A 16,551-nucleotide genomic window follows, 5' to 3' on the forward strand; every position below is an offset into this window, starting at 1 on the left:
CTCTCTGCTACAACTGTCTGCATCTTGCTCCAGCTGTCTGCCTTTTTCCTTTGCTCCAGCTGTCTCCCTCTCTTTCTCCAGCTATGTCTCACTCTTACTCCAGTTGTGTCTCTCTCTCTTGCTCCAGCTGAGTCTCTCTCTTGCTCCAACTGTCACTCACTCTTGCTGCTGTTGTCTCTCTCACTCTTGCTGCAGTTGTCTCTCTCACTCTTGCTACAGCTGTCTTTCTGCCTCTTGCTCCATCTGTCTGCCTCTTGCCCTAGCTATTTCTCTTGCTCCAGCTGTCTCTCTCTTGCTCCAGCTGTCTATCTTAATTGCTCCAGCGTCTCTCTATTGCTCCAGCTGTTTCTCTCTCTCTCTCTCTTGCTCCAGCTGCTTCTCGCTCCATTGTTCCAGCTGTGTCTCTCTCTTGCTCCAGCAGCTCTCTATCACTCTTGCTCCAGCTGTGTCTCTTTCTCGTGTTCCAGCTGTCTCTCTCTTTATCCAGCTGTCTCTCACTCTTGCTGCAGCTGTATCTCTCAATCTTGCTGCAGCTCTCTATCACTCTTGCTACAGCTGTCTGTCTCACTCTTGTTATAGCTGTCCCTCTCACTGCAGCTGTATCTCTCACTATTTCTGCAGCTCTCTCTCGCTCACTCTTGCTACAGCTGTCTCTCTCACTCTTGCTACAACTGTCTCTCTCACTCTTGCTCCAGCTGTCTGCCTCATGCTTCAGCTGTCTGTCTCATGCTCCAGCTATCTGCCACATGCTCCAACTGTCTGCCTCATGCTCCAACTGTCTGCCTCATACTCCAACTCTCTGCTACAACTGTCTGCATCTTGCTCCAGCTGTCTGCCTCTTGCTCCAGCTCTCTGCCTCTTGATCCAGCTTTCTCCAACTGGGCTGCACAAATAGCATAGAGACAGTTCCATCGCCACAATTTATAATGCTGGGAAGAAACTATTTCTGCGACTGAGCTGCACCAATATAATACAGTTCCATCTCTACAATTTTAAAGTCTGGTCCAGAAAAATAAAACCTTCCTCCACCTAGTCCGCACATAAAAACAAAGCAGCTTTCTCAGATTATGAAAAAAAATCCACCAATCACGACCATCGAAGGCTTTCTCTTCGATTTGTCCTCACTTTATCTTCGTTATTGTTATCGTCCTGAGATATTAATTCCTTACACATTCGTCTTCAGAAGACCTAACCGGGCTGTCGTGGGCTACCTCGCTGACGAGCCAGGCTGCGGACTGGACGAGGACTGCTGGTGGTTTGACGGAGCGAGGTCGAACCCCGGCAGGTATCGTTTCAGCTCAGCAACCCCACCGTCCTCTACGCCAGCCTCCTGCTCTGAGCTGTCTGCAGCACACCCCGGCCCTTCTCTCCTCGCCAGTGTGGGGGGGGGGGGGGGCCGGCAGATTGTTCCAGTCAAGGCCCCGGACCTCTGCCAGGTGAGCTGTCGGCCCTCCTGAGCGAGTCCGCCGCCTGGTTGACGACCCTCGTCCTCCGGGTGGAAGGACAGGCTGCCCTGCCAGCACGCCCGCGCCCCAGCAGTCCACGGCGGTGCAGCCGGGCGGAGTCCTCAGGAGCACCTCGGGCCGGCTCCGAGCACAGCACCACGTGGCCCTCGCCGTCCACCAGCACGTGGTCAGTCAGACAGGCGGGAGTGGGCCTGACTCTGCGGGGAAGGTGATTGTCGCCTGTTGCCGGCTCTGGTATCCGAGACGTGATCCAACTGGTTCGCGGAATGGTTGCAAGGATGTGAATTCATAGCCTCTCCACACCAAGTGGCAATCCTCTGCCTCCACGTGGGCACCGCTGTTGGGGGTGAATCGTGGTGACCATGGTGGGATGGGTAGCCTCTACCTCTGGTCATAGCCTCGCCTTAAATGAAGAGGACAATGCCTGTTGGATAGGCCTCCACCAGACCATGGGTTCACTGGGTGATTGAGGGGTCCCGGTGTGATGTAGGCGCCAGCAGTGCTGATTAGGTCTAAGGGTTAAGGACACAGCCAACTGTCTGGTCAGTTGAGTGGAGGTTACAGGGCTGAGGCGGTGACCATGCTGGGTTGGTGGCCCCAGCCGCTGGTCATTGCTGAAGCTCTAACACCCTCCCGATCAACAACAGGGAGCGATCCCTAACAGCTCTGTTTACTTTAAAAGCTCTGGAATGTTTAATCAAAGAGAACTGGAATGTTACTCCCACCCTACCCTACTAGGGCGCATATGTGGGAGGGGTCGGAATAATCTGTGAGTGTTCACGTCTCCGCGACTCACGCCGAGCGAGTGGAGGGTGTCCGGGCCGTGCACCAGACCGGCCAGGTCCTCCGGCCGTGAGGTCGCCTCCCGCCGCGTGGTCGACCTCTAAGACGGCCGCCTGCTCGCAGTGCAGGAGCAGGAGCCTCCAGCACTCGCCACTCCTTCAGGAGGACCTGGACAGCGCCTCCTTCAGGGCGTAGCTGCGCCCGTCCTCGCAGCGACCCAGCCCCGCCAGCAGCTCAGCACACCTCCCCACTGCCACCCGCCACGGCCACAGTACTGCAGGAACTGTCTCATATCGCTGACGACACATTCTCCACTCACCAACTTCCAACGAAAGGTTGTAAAAGTTAGTTGCTTCGTAACTCCAACAATACCAACATGAGCGAGAGGGACATTGTTTATAGCAACGCTGCTCTTGGAGCTTGTAAATAAACAATTTACTACACGTTCCTGAAACAATATTTATTTTTTATTATTCTAATTTTTAATTTTGTTATTATTTCTCTGTGGTTTTATTATATTTAAAAAAAAACATGCGTTACTTTTCTCTGTGTACTCCTGATTATTCCTGGCAATATTTTGATGGTATTCTTCGTGCTAATTATTCGTGTGGTTACATCTGCTGATATTCTGAGTGTACTTCTGGTTATTTCTGAGAAATTGATCTCTGCACGAAAATATTTTTTACTTAATGAGTAACGCAATTTTATTTTGAGTTACATTGAAATTGTGAATTACTGATACCAAATTATCACTAAAAATATTTGTATCATGTATTTGTAAAAAAAAATCCATTACTTAGTCAAATAATATGTCTTGAGACAGCTGGAAAGCACTAGCATGCAAGACGAACTTCCTTCTCCTTATTGTCTAGAGAAAACTGCCTTGTATTGCGATCGTAGTGAGCAGCTCCGCATCCCACTTAAAAGAAATAAAAATAATTTCTTCCTCAACACAACACGTGGCGATATCTGTAGACAAGAACCAGAACTACTTCTGACAAGTTTTTTTTGCAAGAAATAAGATAACTCTCGCTGCGGAATGGAGCTATTGTAGCCAGTTTGAGCTATTGGAGCAGTTGTAGTACTTGAAGCACTAAGAGCTGCTGGAGCCTACCGTATATTGGCGAGATCGTATCACACCACTTCGAATTTAGTCCATATGTGTTCCTTTTTTTTCAAATACATGTCCTGTGTGTGTATTGCATGTTCGTTGATTGTGCTTCCGTTTTCGTTGAATGTGCTTCCAAATGTGCTTCCTTTTCGATGGTTGTGCTTCTAAATGTGCTTCCTTTTTGTTGATTGTGCGTTTTCAAATCTGCGGTATCTCTGAATGTTTACTAGTCCAAAACCTCTTTGTCTTGATAAATCATTTTTTCAGGGATTCTTGGTCTTCTTGTAAGCGTAAAACATGTAACGTTGGTTTAATCAAATAATAAGCTGACATAGAAGAAGGTCATGATGTTCGAATAAGACTGGTCTATATGTCTGCCATTGTTCATGACCTGGTCTTGCGGTCCGAAGACGCTTGGTCTATATGTATGGATGGCTTTGTACATAAAAGTTTTAGAGGACAGGAACTGTTCTTATCAATCAGTATATTTATGTTATTTTTAATTAATTTTGAACTTTTTCCCGAATTTCTAGCTAAGCAATTACACAATTCCAAGATGGCACACAAAAATCAATATGGCGGGCGCCTCAGTAATAATAAATTATTACTGCACTCTAGCAGATAAAACTTAAACTAATATGATGGTAATGCACTCTATCAAACAAGTACACACACAAGATGGTGACCCCAGCAGATGAAAACAAGATGGTGGCAATATCCTCTAGCAGGTGATATATGTCCTGGTAGCGTGTACTAAACACAAAATGGCGAATCTAAGATGGTCATCAAGGTCAAAGGCGATGGTCAAGGTCAACTGTCAAGTTCAAGGTCATAGTTCAAGGTCAAAGTCAAGGTCAAAGTTTATTTGAAAAAGTCGAGGTCAAAGGTACGGTGAACAAAAAATTACACTAACATGGTGTCAGCGAACTCTAGCAGATGAAAACAAGATGTGGTCTCCAGCGAATGAAGACAAGATGGCGGACATGATGTCATACCAGCTGACGATATATAGCTTGGTATTTTTGGTGGGAGGTCAGTCTGCAGGTGGCTTCTGTGGAGGAAGGATCTGTCGCTTTTTATTTTTTGTCTTACCTGGTTCGTACCAAGGACGGGAATTGATCTATTCAATCAGTATATTAATAAGATATTTTTTTTATGAATTTTGAACTTTTTTTCATTAAAATCGGATAAAAAGTAAAGAATTTCAAGATGGCATCCGTAACGATAACTGATAAAGTGGTGACATAATTCAAAATGTCGGTTTTTCGATTAAAATCGGATAATAATTACTGATTTTCAAGATGGTGGACATGACGTCATACTAGCTGACGATATATATACCTTGGCATAAGTGGAGGGATGTCAGTCTGCCGGTGGCTTCTGTGGAGGAGGAATCTGTTTTTTTCTCTCTTACCGGTTTAGAACCGAGGACTACGAGCTCAATGACATAAGTGTTCATTTTTTTATAATTTTTTTAAAAATAATTATTTAATAAATTTTATTATTAAATTCGATTATTTAATTTATTTTATGTTTTTTTCTGTTTTTCTAACATAAAAATTACGGATTTTAAAGATGGCGGGCGTAACGTAAATTGCAACGGTGACATCATAATTCAAAATGGCGGAAAACAAAATGGTGGAATGTACGAGAAAACAAAATGGCGGCGATGACTTAATCCAAGATGGCCGCCGTGATGTCACAATCAGAGATGTGGCTCGGCACTCGGCACCGGACCCAGGACCCAGTCCCAGGACCGGCTAACCTATACCTACTACTTAAAAGGTAAATTACAATTTTTTTTTGCAAAAACCAACATAATCCACAGAAAACCATTTTTAAAATATCGAAATAGGAATCAAAGAAATTCGGCCAGGAAACCGCAATTATACAAAATATAAAATATGAAATAATTGTTGATCTGGAAAATATGGTAATAAATAAAAATATTATTTTTGGACTTACAAAATACGTGTGAGAATATTGAGATGATACAATTTCTTAACAAGGGAGATTGCTATCAAGAGGTTTGTAAATATTTTCGTCAAAGCGACGGGACATAAGCCTAAAAACCACGGCAGGTCTTAAAGCATTCTGCAGTTCTGCTAAAAACTTACAGCCTGGTTTGATATTTCAACTATAATGCTTAAATCCTTAGCCAATTTTCATCACCAACGAGTCAACCATCTTATTTATATTCAGAGTTATTTCACTACTGTACGTAACCCAGACTTTTATTATGATTGGCAGATACACATTTATTATTGGCAGATACACACATATTATTGGCAGATACACACATATTATTGGCAGATACACGTACATATAGTATCACATACTTATACAGACAACACGTGATTGGTTAACTCCTTGTTCTTCTTGTTCAGAACTGGCTCGGGGTTGCCCAGAGCACTGTAGACCAATTACCAACGTGAAGCGGATGTAGGCCTACATGTGCTTCAGTTCTGCTTTGTTGCAGAATCAATCCGCGAAAAATATACGCGACTCCAATCATCACCATTCATTGACATTGTTCAGTTCGTTTGTCAGTCTTTACTGACTTTGATTTTTATTTTCTTTTACGGACTCGAACCCAGAACGCTCGCACGTAAAGCTGGCGTGCACACATCTGCCGACACAGAATTAAATATTCCTGTACGTTTACAGAAGATTCCTCTGGAAACCAGTTGCCAAGAAACCGTTTGTAGGAGATATTTTTAACGTTGTACAACACATGGCAATGGTTAGTTATGCATAAATTAAATACGTTTTAAGAAATAATAAGTACTTCTTACAAAAATTGATACATATTTATATTTTAATTAATGTTTAATTCAAGCATAACTTTTTTAAAACCATGAAAAAATTTATTGTTTATTCAATAACCAAACTTTTTTTTTTTGTGTTTTATTATGCTTGATCATGTGCGCAGTTAATACCGTAAAGATATTCAGGGAACGGCTTGTAAAAATCTAATAATTATTAGAGGTACAGGGACAATCCAGTATTACTGGGAAAACTATTTGATTCGCTTTTTTTTTAAGGGAATCAGTCATAGGAAGCAAACTTTAGGGAAAAAACAAAAAAATAGTATGCCTTAAATAAAGCTTTACTAAATCATGTTTTACATTTTCCCCTCCTTCTTCATCATGTATGGCACGATTTGGAAACAGTTCGTCCTTAACATATTAAAAATATAGATTTCTACAGAATTTTAAAAATCATAAAATGATGCCCTTTTAACACAAAAGACAAATTCCTACCAGGAATCAGATCAAAATAACAACATTTACAATGCAATTATATTATCATTGTCTCAAAATACCAATGTAATGTGCCATTAAATATTAAACATTATAGACATGGTGTATGATAATTTTTCTTTAATAAAGTTCACGTTAAGCATCACATAATATAACACTACTCATCATTGTCTTTATCAGACACTGGCCCATCCAAGAGGTCTTTGTACAGTTGATACTACTGCTCTGGTACATATTGTATCAGAAGTCTAATATCACTCACTTTGTTTGAGTGCAGAGGAATTTTCAAAACTCATCCTGTATTTTGAATGCATGTAACTACACACACGATGCTTCGACCGATGCCCTTCCTACACCAATCATTAGGTTTACGTTTTGTGATCGGGACGAACCATTTAACTGAAAATATTCAATATGCTGACTGAATTCTCACCCTGCGCAGACCGCGCCGTGTGCTGGCTCGGCGCCGACAGAGATGGTGGGACAGCGCGGTCTGGCGGTGTGAGGAGTGTGGATCGCAGACAAGGACTAGCTCTCTCCCCGCGTAGACCGCGCCGTGTGCTGGCTCGGCGCCGACAGAGATGGAGGGACAGCGCGGTGTGGCGGTGTGAGGAGTGTGGATCGCAGACAAGGACTAGCTCTCTCCCTGCGCAGACCGCGCCGTGTGCTGGCTCGGCGCCGACAGAGATGGAGGGACAGCGCGGTGTGGCGGTGTGAGGAGTGTGGATCGCAGACAAGGACTAGCTCTCTCCCCGCGCAGACCGCGCCGTGTGCTGGCTCGGCGCCGACAGAGACGGAGGGACAGCGCGGTCTGGCGGTGTGTGGAGTGTGGATCGCAGACAAGGACTAAATCTCTCCCAGCGCAGACCGCGCCGTGTGCTGGCTCGGCGCCGACAGAGATGGAGGGAAAGCGCGGTGTGGCGGTGTGAGGAGTGTGGATCGCAGACAAGGACTAGCTCTCTCCCTGCGCAGACCGCGCCGTGTGCTGGCTCGGCGCCGACAGAGATGGAGGGACAGCGCGGTGTGGCGGTGTGAGGAGTGTGGATCGCAGACAAGGACTAGCTCTCTCCCTGCGCAGACCGCGCTGTGTGCTGGCTCGGCGCCGACAGAGATGGAGGGACAGCGCGGTGTGGCGGTGTGAGGAGTGTGGATCGCAGACAAGGACTAGCTCTCTCCCTGCGCAGACCGCGCCGTGTGCTGGCTCGGCGCCGACAGAGATGGAGGGACAGCGCGGTGTGGCGGTGTGAGGAGTGTGGATCGCAGACAAGGACTAGCTCTCTCCCCGCGCAGACCGCGCCGTGTGCTGGCTCGGCGCCGACAGAGATGGAGGGACAGCGCGGTGTGGCGGTGTGAGGAGTGTGGATCGCAGACAAGGACTAGCTCTCTCCCCACGCAGACCGCGCCGTGTGCTGGCTCGGCGCCGAAAGAGATGGAGGGACAGCGCGGTGTGGCGGTGTGAGGAGTGTGGATCGCAGACAAGGACTAGCTCTCTCCCCGCGCAGACCGCGCCGTGTGCTGGCTCGGCGCCGACAGAGACGGAGGGACAGCGCGGTGTGGCGGTGTGAGGAGTGTGGATCGCAGACAAGGACTAGCTCTCTCCCCGCGCAGACCGCGCCGTGTGCTGGCTCGGCGCCGACAGAGATGGAGGGACAGCGCGGTGTGGCGGTGTGAGGAGTGTGGATCGCAGACAAGGACTAGCTCTCTCCCTGCGCAGACCGCGCCGTGTGCTGGCTCGGCGCCGACAGAGATGGAGGGACAGCGCGGTGTGGCGGTGTGAGGAGTGTGGATCGCAGACAAGGACTAGCTCTCTCCCCGCGCAGACCGCTGCGTGTGCTGGCTCGGCGCCGACAGAGACCCAGGGACTGCGCGGTGTTGCGGTGTGAGGAGTGTGGATCGCAGACAAGGACTAGCTCTCTCCCCGCGCAGACCACGCCGTGTGCTGGCTCGGCGCCGACAGAGATGGAGGGACAGCGCGGTGTGGCGGTGTGAGGAGTGTGGATCGCAGACAAGGACTAGCTCTCTCCCCGCGCAGACCGCGCCGTGTGCTGGCTCGGCGCCGACAGAGATGGAGGGACAGCGCGGTGTGGCGGTGTGAGGAGTGTGGATCGCAGACAAGGACTAGCTCTCTCCCCACGCAGACCGCGCCGTGTGCTGGCTCGGCGCCGAAAGAGATGGAGGGACAGCGCGGTGTGGCGGTGTGAGGAGTGTGGATCGCAGACAAGGACTAGCTCTCTCCCCGCGCAGACCGCGCCGTGTGCTGGCTCGGCGCCGACAGAGACGGAGGGACAGCGCGGTGTGGCGGTGTGAGGAGTGTGGATCGCAGACAAGGACTAGCTCTCTCCCCGCGCAGACCGCACCGTGTGCTGGCTCCACGCCGACAAAGATGGAAGGACAGCGCGGTGTGGCGGTGTGAGGAGTGTGGATCGCAGACAAGGACTAGCTCTCTCCCTGCGCAGACCGCGCCGTGTGCTGGCTCGGCGCCGACAGAGATGGAGGGACAGCGCGGTGTGGCGGTGTGAGGAGTGTGGATCGCAGACAAGGACTAGCTCTCTCCCTGCGCAGACCGCGCCGTTTGCTGGCTCGGCGCCGACAGAGATGGAGAAACAGCGCGGTGTGGCGGTGTGAGGAGTGTAAATCGCAGACAAGGACTAGCTCTCTCCCTGCGCAGACCGCGCCGTGTGCTGGCTCGGCGCCGAGAGAGACGGAGGGACAGCGCGGTCTGGCGGTGTGAGGAGTGTGTATCGCAGACAAGGACTAGCTCTCTCCCCGCGCAGACCGCGCCGTGTGCTGGCTCGGCGCCGACAGAGATGGAGGGACAGCGCGGTGTGGCGGTGTGAGGAGTGTGGATCGCAGACAAGGATTAGCTCTCTCCCTGCACAGACCGGTGTGGCGGTGTGAGGAGTGTGGATCGCAGACAAGGACTAGCTCTCTCCCTGCGCAGACCGCGCCGTGTTCTGGCTCGGCGCCGACAGAGATGGAGGGACAGCGCGGTGTGGCAGTGTGAGGAGTGTGGATCGCAGACAAGGACTAGCTCTCTCCCCGCGAAGACCGCGCCGTGTGCTGGCTCGGCGCCGACAGAGATGGAGGGACAGCGCGGTGTGGCGGTGTGAGGAGTGTGGATCGCAGACAAGGACTAGCTCTCTCCCTGCGCAGACCGCGCCGTGTGCTGGCTCGGCGCCGACAGAGATGGAGGGACAGCGTGGTGTGGCGGTGTGAGGAGTGTGGATCGCAGACAAGGACTAGCTCTCTCCCTGCGCAGACCGCGCCGTGTGCTGGCTCGGCGCCGACAGAGATGGAGGGACACCGCGGTGTGGCAGTGTGAGGAGTGTGGATCGCAGACAAGGACTAGCTCTCACCCCGCGCAGACCGCGCCGTGTGCTGGCTCGGCGTCGACAGAGATAGAGGGACAGCGCGGTGTGGCGGTGTGAGGAGTGTGGATCGCAGACAAGGACAAGCTCTCTCGCCGCGCAGACCGCGCTGTGTGCTGGCTCGGCGCCGACAGAGACGCAGGGACAGCGCGTTGTTGCGGTGTGAGGAGTGTGGCTCGCAGACAAGGACTAGCTCTTTCCCTGCGCAGACCACGCCGTGTGCTGGCTCGGCGCCGACAGAGATGGAGGGACAGCGCGGTGTGGCGTTGTGAGGAGTGTGGATCGCAGACAAGGACTAGCTCTCTCCCTGCGCAGACCACGCCGTGTGCTGGCTCGGCGCCGACAGAGACGGAGGGACAGCGCGGTGTTGCGGTGTGAGGAGTGTGGATTGCAGACAAGGACTAGATCGCTCCCCGCGCAGACCGCGCCGTGTGCTGGCTCGGCGCCTACAGAGACGGAGGGACAGCGCGGTGTGGCGGTGTGAGGAGTGTGGATCGCAGACAAGGACTAGCTCTCTCCCCGCGCTGACCGCGCCGTGTGCTGGCTCGGCGCCGACAGACACGGAGGGACAGCGCGGTGTGGCGGTGTGAGGAGTGTGGATCGCAGACAAGGACTAGCTCACTCCATGCGCAGACCGCGCCGTGTGCTGGCTCGGCGCCGACAGAGATGGAGGGACAGCGCGGTGTGGCGGTGTGAGGAGTGTGGATCGCAGACAAGGACTAGCTCTCTCCCCGCGCAGACCGCGCCGTGTGCTGGCTCGGCGCCGACAGAGACGGAGGGACAGCGCGGTGTGGCGGTGTGAGGAGTGTGGATCGCAGACAAGGACTAGCTTATCCCCGCGCAGACCGCACCGTGTGCTGGCTCCACGCCGACAAAGATGGAAGGACAGCGCGGTGTGGCGGTGTGAGGAGTGTGGATCGCAGACAAGGACTAGCTCTCTCCCTGCGCAGACCGCGCCGTGTGCTGGCTCGGCGCCGACAGAGATGGAGGGACAGCGCGGTGTGGCGGTGTGAGGAGTGTGGATCGCAGACAAGGACTAGCTCTCTCCCTGCGCAGACCGCGCCGTTTGCTGGCTCGGCGCCGACAGAGATGGAGAAACAGCGCGGTGTGGCGGTGTGAGGAGTGTAAATCGCAGACAAGGACTAGCTCTCTCCCTGCGCAGACCGCGCCGTGTGCTGGCTCGGCGCCGACAGAGACGGAGGGACAGCGCGGTCTGGCGGTGTGAGGAGTGTGTATCGCAGACAAGGACTAGCTCTCTCCCCGCGCAGACCGCGCCGTGTGCTGGCTCGGCGCCGACAGAGATGGAGGGACAGCGCGGTGTGGCGGTGTGAGGAGTGTGGATCGCAGACAAGGATTTGCTCTCTCCCTGCACAGACCGGTGTGGCGGTGTGAGGAGTGTGGATCGCAGACAAGGACTAGCTCTCTCCCTGCGCAGACCGCGCCGTGTTCTGGCTCGGCGCCGACAGAGATGGAGGGACAGCGCGGTGTGGCGGTGTGAGGAGTGTGGATCGCAGACAAGGACTAGCTCTCTCCCCGCGAAGACCGCGCCGTGTGCTGGCTCGGCGCCGACAGAGATGGAGGGACAGCGCGGTGTGGCGGTGTGAGGAGTGTGGATCGCAGACAAGGACTAGCTCTCTCCCTGCGCAGACCGCGCCGTGTGCTGGCTCGGCGCCGACAGAGATGGAGGGACAGCGCGGTGTGGCGGTGTGAGGAGTGTGGATCGCAGACAAGGACTAGCTCTCTCCCTGCGCAGACCGCGCCGTGTGCTGGCTCGGCGCCGACAGAGATGGAGGGACACCGCGGTGTGGCAGTGTGAGGAGTGTGGATCGCAGACAAGGACTAGCTCTCACCCCGCGCAGACCGCGCCGTGTGCTGGCTCGGCGTCGACAGAGATAGAGGGACAGCGCGGTGTGGCGGTGTGAGGAGTGTGGATCGCAGACAAGGACAAGCTCTCTCGCCGCGCAGACCGCGCTGTGTGCTGGCTCGGCGCCGACAGAGACGCAGGGACAGCGCGTTGTTGCGGTGTGAGGAGTGTGGCTCGCAGACAAGGACTAGCTCTTTCCCTGCGCAGACCACGCCGTGTGCTGGCTCGGCGCCGACAGAGATGGAGGGACAGCGCGGTGTGGCGTTGTGAGGAGTGTGGATCGCAGACAAGGACTAGCTCTCTCCCTGCGCAGACCACGCCGTGTGCTGGCTCGGCGCCGACAGAGACGGAGGGACAGCGCGGTGTTGCGGTGTGAGGAGTGTGGATTGCAGACAAGGACTAGCTCGCTCCCCGCGCAGACCGCGCCGTGTGCTGGCTCGGCGCCTACAGAGACGGAGGGACAGCGCGGTGTGGCGGTGTGAGGAGTGTGGATCGCAGACAAGGACTAGCTCTCTCCCCGCGCTGACCGCGCCGTGTGCTGGCTCGGCGCCGACAGAGATGGAGGGACAGCGCGGTGTGGCGGTGTGAGGAGTGTGGATCGCAGACAAGGACTAGCTCTCTCCCCACGCAGACCGCGCCGTGTGCTGGCTCGGCGCCGACAGAGATGGAGGGACAGCGCGGTGTGGCGGTGTGAGGAGTGTGGATCGCAGACAAGGACTAGCTCTCTCCCCGCGCAGACCGCGCCGTGTGCTGGCTCGGCGCCGACAGAGATGGAGGGACCGCGCGGTGTGGCGGTGTGAGGAGTGTGGATCGCAGACAAGGACTAGCTCTCTCCCCGCGCAGACCGCGCCGTGTGCTGGCTCGGCGCCGACAGAGATGGAGGGACAGCGCGGTGTGGCGGTGTAAGGAGTGTGGATCGCAGACAAGGACTAGCTCTCTCCCCGCGCAGACCGCGCCGTGTGCTGGCTCGGCGCCGACAGAGATGGAGGGACAGCGCGGTGTGGCGGTGTGAGGAGTGTGGATCGCAGACAAGGACTAGCTATCTCCCCGCGCAGACCGCGCCGTGTGCTAACTCGGCGCCGACAGAGATAGAGGGACAGCGCGGTGTGGCGGTGTGAGGAGTGTGGATCGCAGACAAGGACTAGCTCTCTCCCCGCGCAGACCGCGCCGTGTTCTGGCTCGGCGCCGACAAAGATGGAGGGACATCGTGGTGTGGCGGTGTGAGGAGTGTGGATCGCAGACAAGGACTAGCTCTCTCCCCGCGCAGACCGCTCCGTGTGCTGGCTCGGCGCCGACAGAGATGGAGGGACAGCGCGGTGTGGCGGTGTGAGGAGTGTGGATCGCAGACAAGGACTAGCTCTCTCCCCGCGCAGACCGCGCCGTGTGCTGGCTCGGCGCCGACAGAGATGGAGGGACAGCGCGGTGTGGCGGTGTGAGGAGTGTGGATCGCAGACAAGGACTAGCTCTCTCCCCACGCAGACCGCGCCGTGTGCTGGCTCGGCGCCGACAGAGATGGAGGGACAGCGCGGTGTGGCGGTGTGAGGAGTGTGGATCGCAGACAAGGACTAGCTCTCTCCCCGCGCAGACCGCGCCGTGTGCTGGCTCGGCGCCGACAGAGATGGAGGGACCGCGCGGTGTGGCGGTGTGAGGAGTGTGGATCGCAGACAAGGACTAGCTCTCTCCCCGCGCAGACCGCGCCGTGTGCTGGCTCGGCGCCGACAGAGATGGAGGGACAGCGCGGTGTGGCGGTGTAAGGAGTGTGGATCGCAGACAAGGACTAGCTCTCTCCCCGCGCAGACCGCGCCGTGTGCTGGCTCGGCGCCGACAGAGATGGAGGGACAGCGCGGTGTGGCGGTGTGAGGAGTGTGGATCGCAGACAAGGACTAGCTATCTCCCCGCGCAGACCGCGCCGTGTGCTAACTCGGCGCCGACAGAGATAGAGGGACAGCGCGGTGTGGCGGTGTGAGGAGTGTGGATCGCAGACAAGGACTAGCTCTCTCCCCGCGCAGACCGCGCCGTGTTCTGGCTCGGCGCCGACAAAGATGGAGGGACATCGTGGTGTGGCGGTGTGAGGAGTGTGGATCGCAGACAAGGACTAGCTCTCTCCCCGCGCAGACCGCTCCGTGTGCTGGCTCGGCGCCGACAGAGATGGAGGGACAGCGCGGTGTGGCGGTGTGAGGAGTGTGGATCGCAGACAAGGACTAGCTCTCTCCCTGCGCAGACCGCGCCGTGTTCTGGCTCGGCGCCGACAGAGATGGAGGGACAGCGAGGTGTGGCGGTGTGAGGAGTGTGGATCGCAGACAAGGACTAGCTCTCTCCCCGCGCAGACCGCGCCGTGTGCTGGCTCGGCGCCGACAGAGATGGAGGGACAGCGCGGTGTGGCGGTGTGAGGAGTGTGGATCGCAGACAAGGACTAGCTCTCTCCCCGCGCAGACCGCGCCGTGTGCTGGCTCGGCGCCGACAGAGATGGAGGGACAGCGCGGTGTGGCGGTGTGAGGAGTGTGGATCGCAGACAAGGACTAGCTCTCTCCCCGCGCAGACCGCGCCGTGTGCTGGCTCGGCGCCGACAGAGATGGAGGGACAGCGCGGTGTGGCGGTGTGAGGAGTGTGGATCGCAGACAAGGACTAGCTCTCTTCCCGCGCAGACCGCGCCGTGTGCTGGCTCGGCGCCGACAGAGATGGAGGGACAGCGCGGTGTGGCGGTGTGAGGAGTGTGGATCGCAGACAAGGACTAGCTCTCTTCCTGCGCAGACCGCGCCGTGTGCTGGCTCGGCGCCGACAGAGATGGAGGGACAGCGCGGTGTGGCGGTGTGAGGAGTGTGGATCGCAGACAAGGACTAGCTCTCTCCCCGCGCAGACCGCGCCGTGTGCTGGCTCGGCGCCGACAGAGATGGAGGGACAGCGCGGTGTGGCGGTGTGAGGAGTGTGGATCGCAGACAAGGACTAGCTCTCTTCCCGCGCAGACCGCGCCGTGTGCTGGCTCGGCGCAGACAGAGATGGAGGGACAGCGCGGTGTGGCGGAGTGAGGAGTGTGGATCGCAGACAAGGACTAGCTCTCTCCCCGCGCAGACCGCGCCGTGTGCTGGCTCGGCGCCGACAGAGATGGAGGGACAGCGCGGTGTGGCGGTGTGAGGAGTGTGGATCGCAGACAAGGACTATTTCTCTCCCCGCGCAGACCGCGCCGTGTGCTGGCTCGTTGCCGACAGAGATGGAGGGAAAGCGCTGTGTGGCGGTGTGAGGAGTGTGGATCGCAGACAAGGACTAGCTCTCTCCCGCGCAGACCGCGCCGTGTGTTGGCTCGGCGCCGACAGAGACGCAGGGACAGCGCGGTGTGGCGGTGTGAGGAGTGTGGATCGCAGACAAGGACTAGCTCTCTCCCCGCGCAGACCGCGCAGTGTGCTGGCTCGGCGCCGACAGAGATGGAGGGACAGCGCGGTGTGGCGGTGTGAGGAGTGTGGATCGCAGACAAGGACTAGCTCTCTCCCCGCGCAGACCGCGCCGTGTGCTGGCTCGGCGCCGACAGACACGGAGGGACAGCGCGGTGTGGCGGTGTGAGGAGTGTGGATCGCAGACAAGGACTAGCTCTCTCCCCGCGCAGACCGTGCCGTGTGCTGGCTCGGCGCCGACAGAGACGCAGGGACAGCGCGGTGTGGCGGTGTGAGGAGTGTGGATCGCAGACAAGGACTAGCTCTCTCCCCGCGCAGACCGCGCCGTGTGCTGGCTCGGCGCCGACAGAGACGCAGGGACAGCGCGGTGTGGCGGTGTGAGGAGTGTGGATCGCAGACAAGGACTAGCTCTCTCCCCGCGCAGACCGCGCCGTGTGCTGGCTCGGCGCCGACAGAGATGGAGGGACAGCGCGGTGTGGCGGTGTGAGGAGTGTGGATCGCAGACAAGGACTAGCTCTCTCCCCGCGCAGACCGCGCCGTGTGCTGGCTCGGCGCCGACAGAGATGGAGGGACAGCGCGGTGTGGCGGTGTGAGGAGTGTGGATCGCAGACAAGGACTAGCTCTCTCCCCGCGCAGACCGCGCCGTGTGCTGGCTCGGCGCCGACAGAGATGGAGGGACAGCGCGGTGTGGCGGTGTGAGGAGTGTGGATCGCAGACAAGGACTAGCTCTCTCCCCGCGCAGACCGCGCCGTGTGCTGGCTCGGCGCCGACAGAGACGCAGGGACAGCGCGGTGTGGCGGTGTGAGGAGTGTGGATCGCAGACAAGGACTAGCTCTCTCCCCGCGCAGACCGCGCCGTGTGCTGGCTCGGCGCCGACAGAGACGCAGGGACAGCGCGGTGTGGCGGTGTGAGGAGTGTGGATCGCAGACAAGGACTAGCTCTCTCCCCGCGCAGACCGCGCCGTGTGCTGGCTCGGCGCCGACAGAGACGCAGGGACAGCGCGGTGTGGCGGTGTGAGGAGTGTGGATCGCAGACAAGGACTAGCTCTCTCCCCGCGCAGACCGCGCCGTGTGCTGGCTCGGCGCCGACAGAGATGGAGGGACAGCGCGGTGTGGCGGTGTGAGGAGTGTGGATCGCAGACAAGGACTAGCTCTCTCCCCGCGCAGACCGCGCCGTGTGCTGGCTCGGCGCCGACAGAGATGGAGGGACAGCGCGGTGTGGCGGTGTGAGGAGTGTGGATCGCAGATAAGGACTAGCTCTCTCCCCGCGCAGACCGCGCCGTGTGCTGGCTCGGCGCCGACAGAGATGGA

At 56.4% G+C, this 16,551-nt stretch overlaps 1 protein-coding gene across 1 annotated transcript in view; it reads left to right on the forward strand.

The window, feature by feature from the left end:
- LOC134537944 (excitatory amino acid transporter 1-like) overlaps positions 1 to 16,551 on the forward strand; it is a 528,042-nt gene that overhangs the window by 11,113 nt on the left and 500,378 nt on the right. The window lies entirely within an intron of this gene.

This window comes from Bacillus rossius, chromosome 12 (assembly GCF_032445375.1).
Source record: "Bacillus rossius redtenbacheri isolate Brsri chromosome 12, Brsri_v3, whole genome shotgun sequence".
Taxonomy (NCBI): domain Eukaryota; kingdom Metazoa; phylum Arthropoda; class Insecta; order Phasmatodea; family Bacillidae; genus Bacillus; species Bacillus rossius.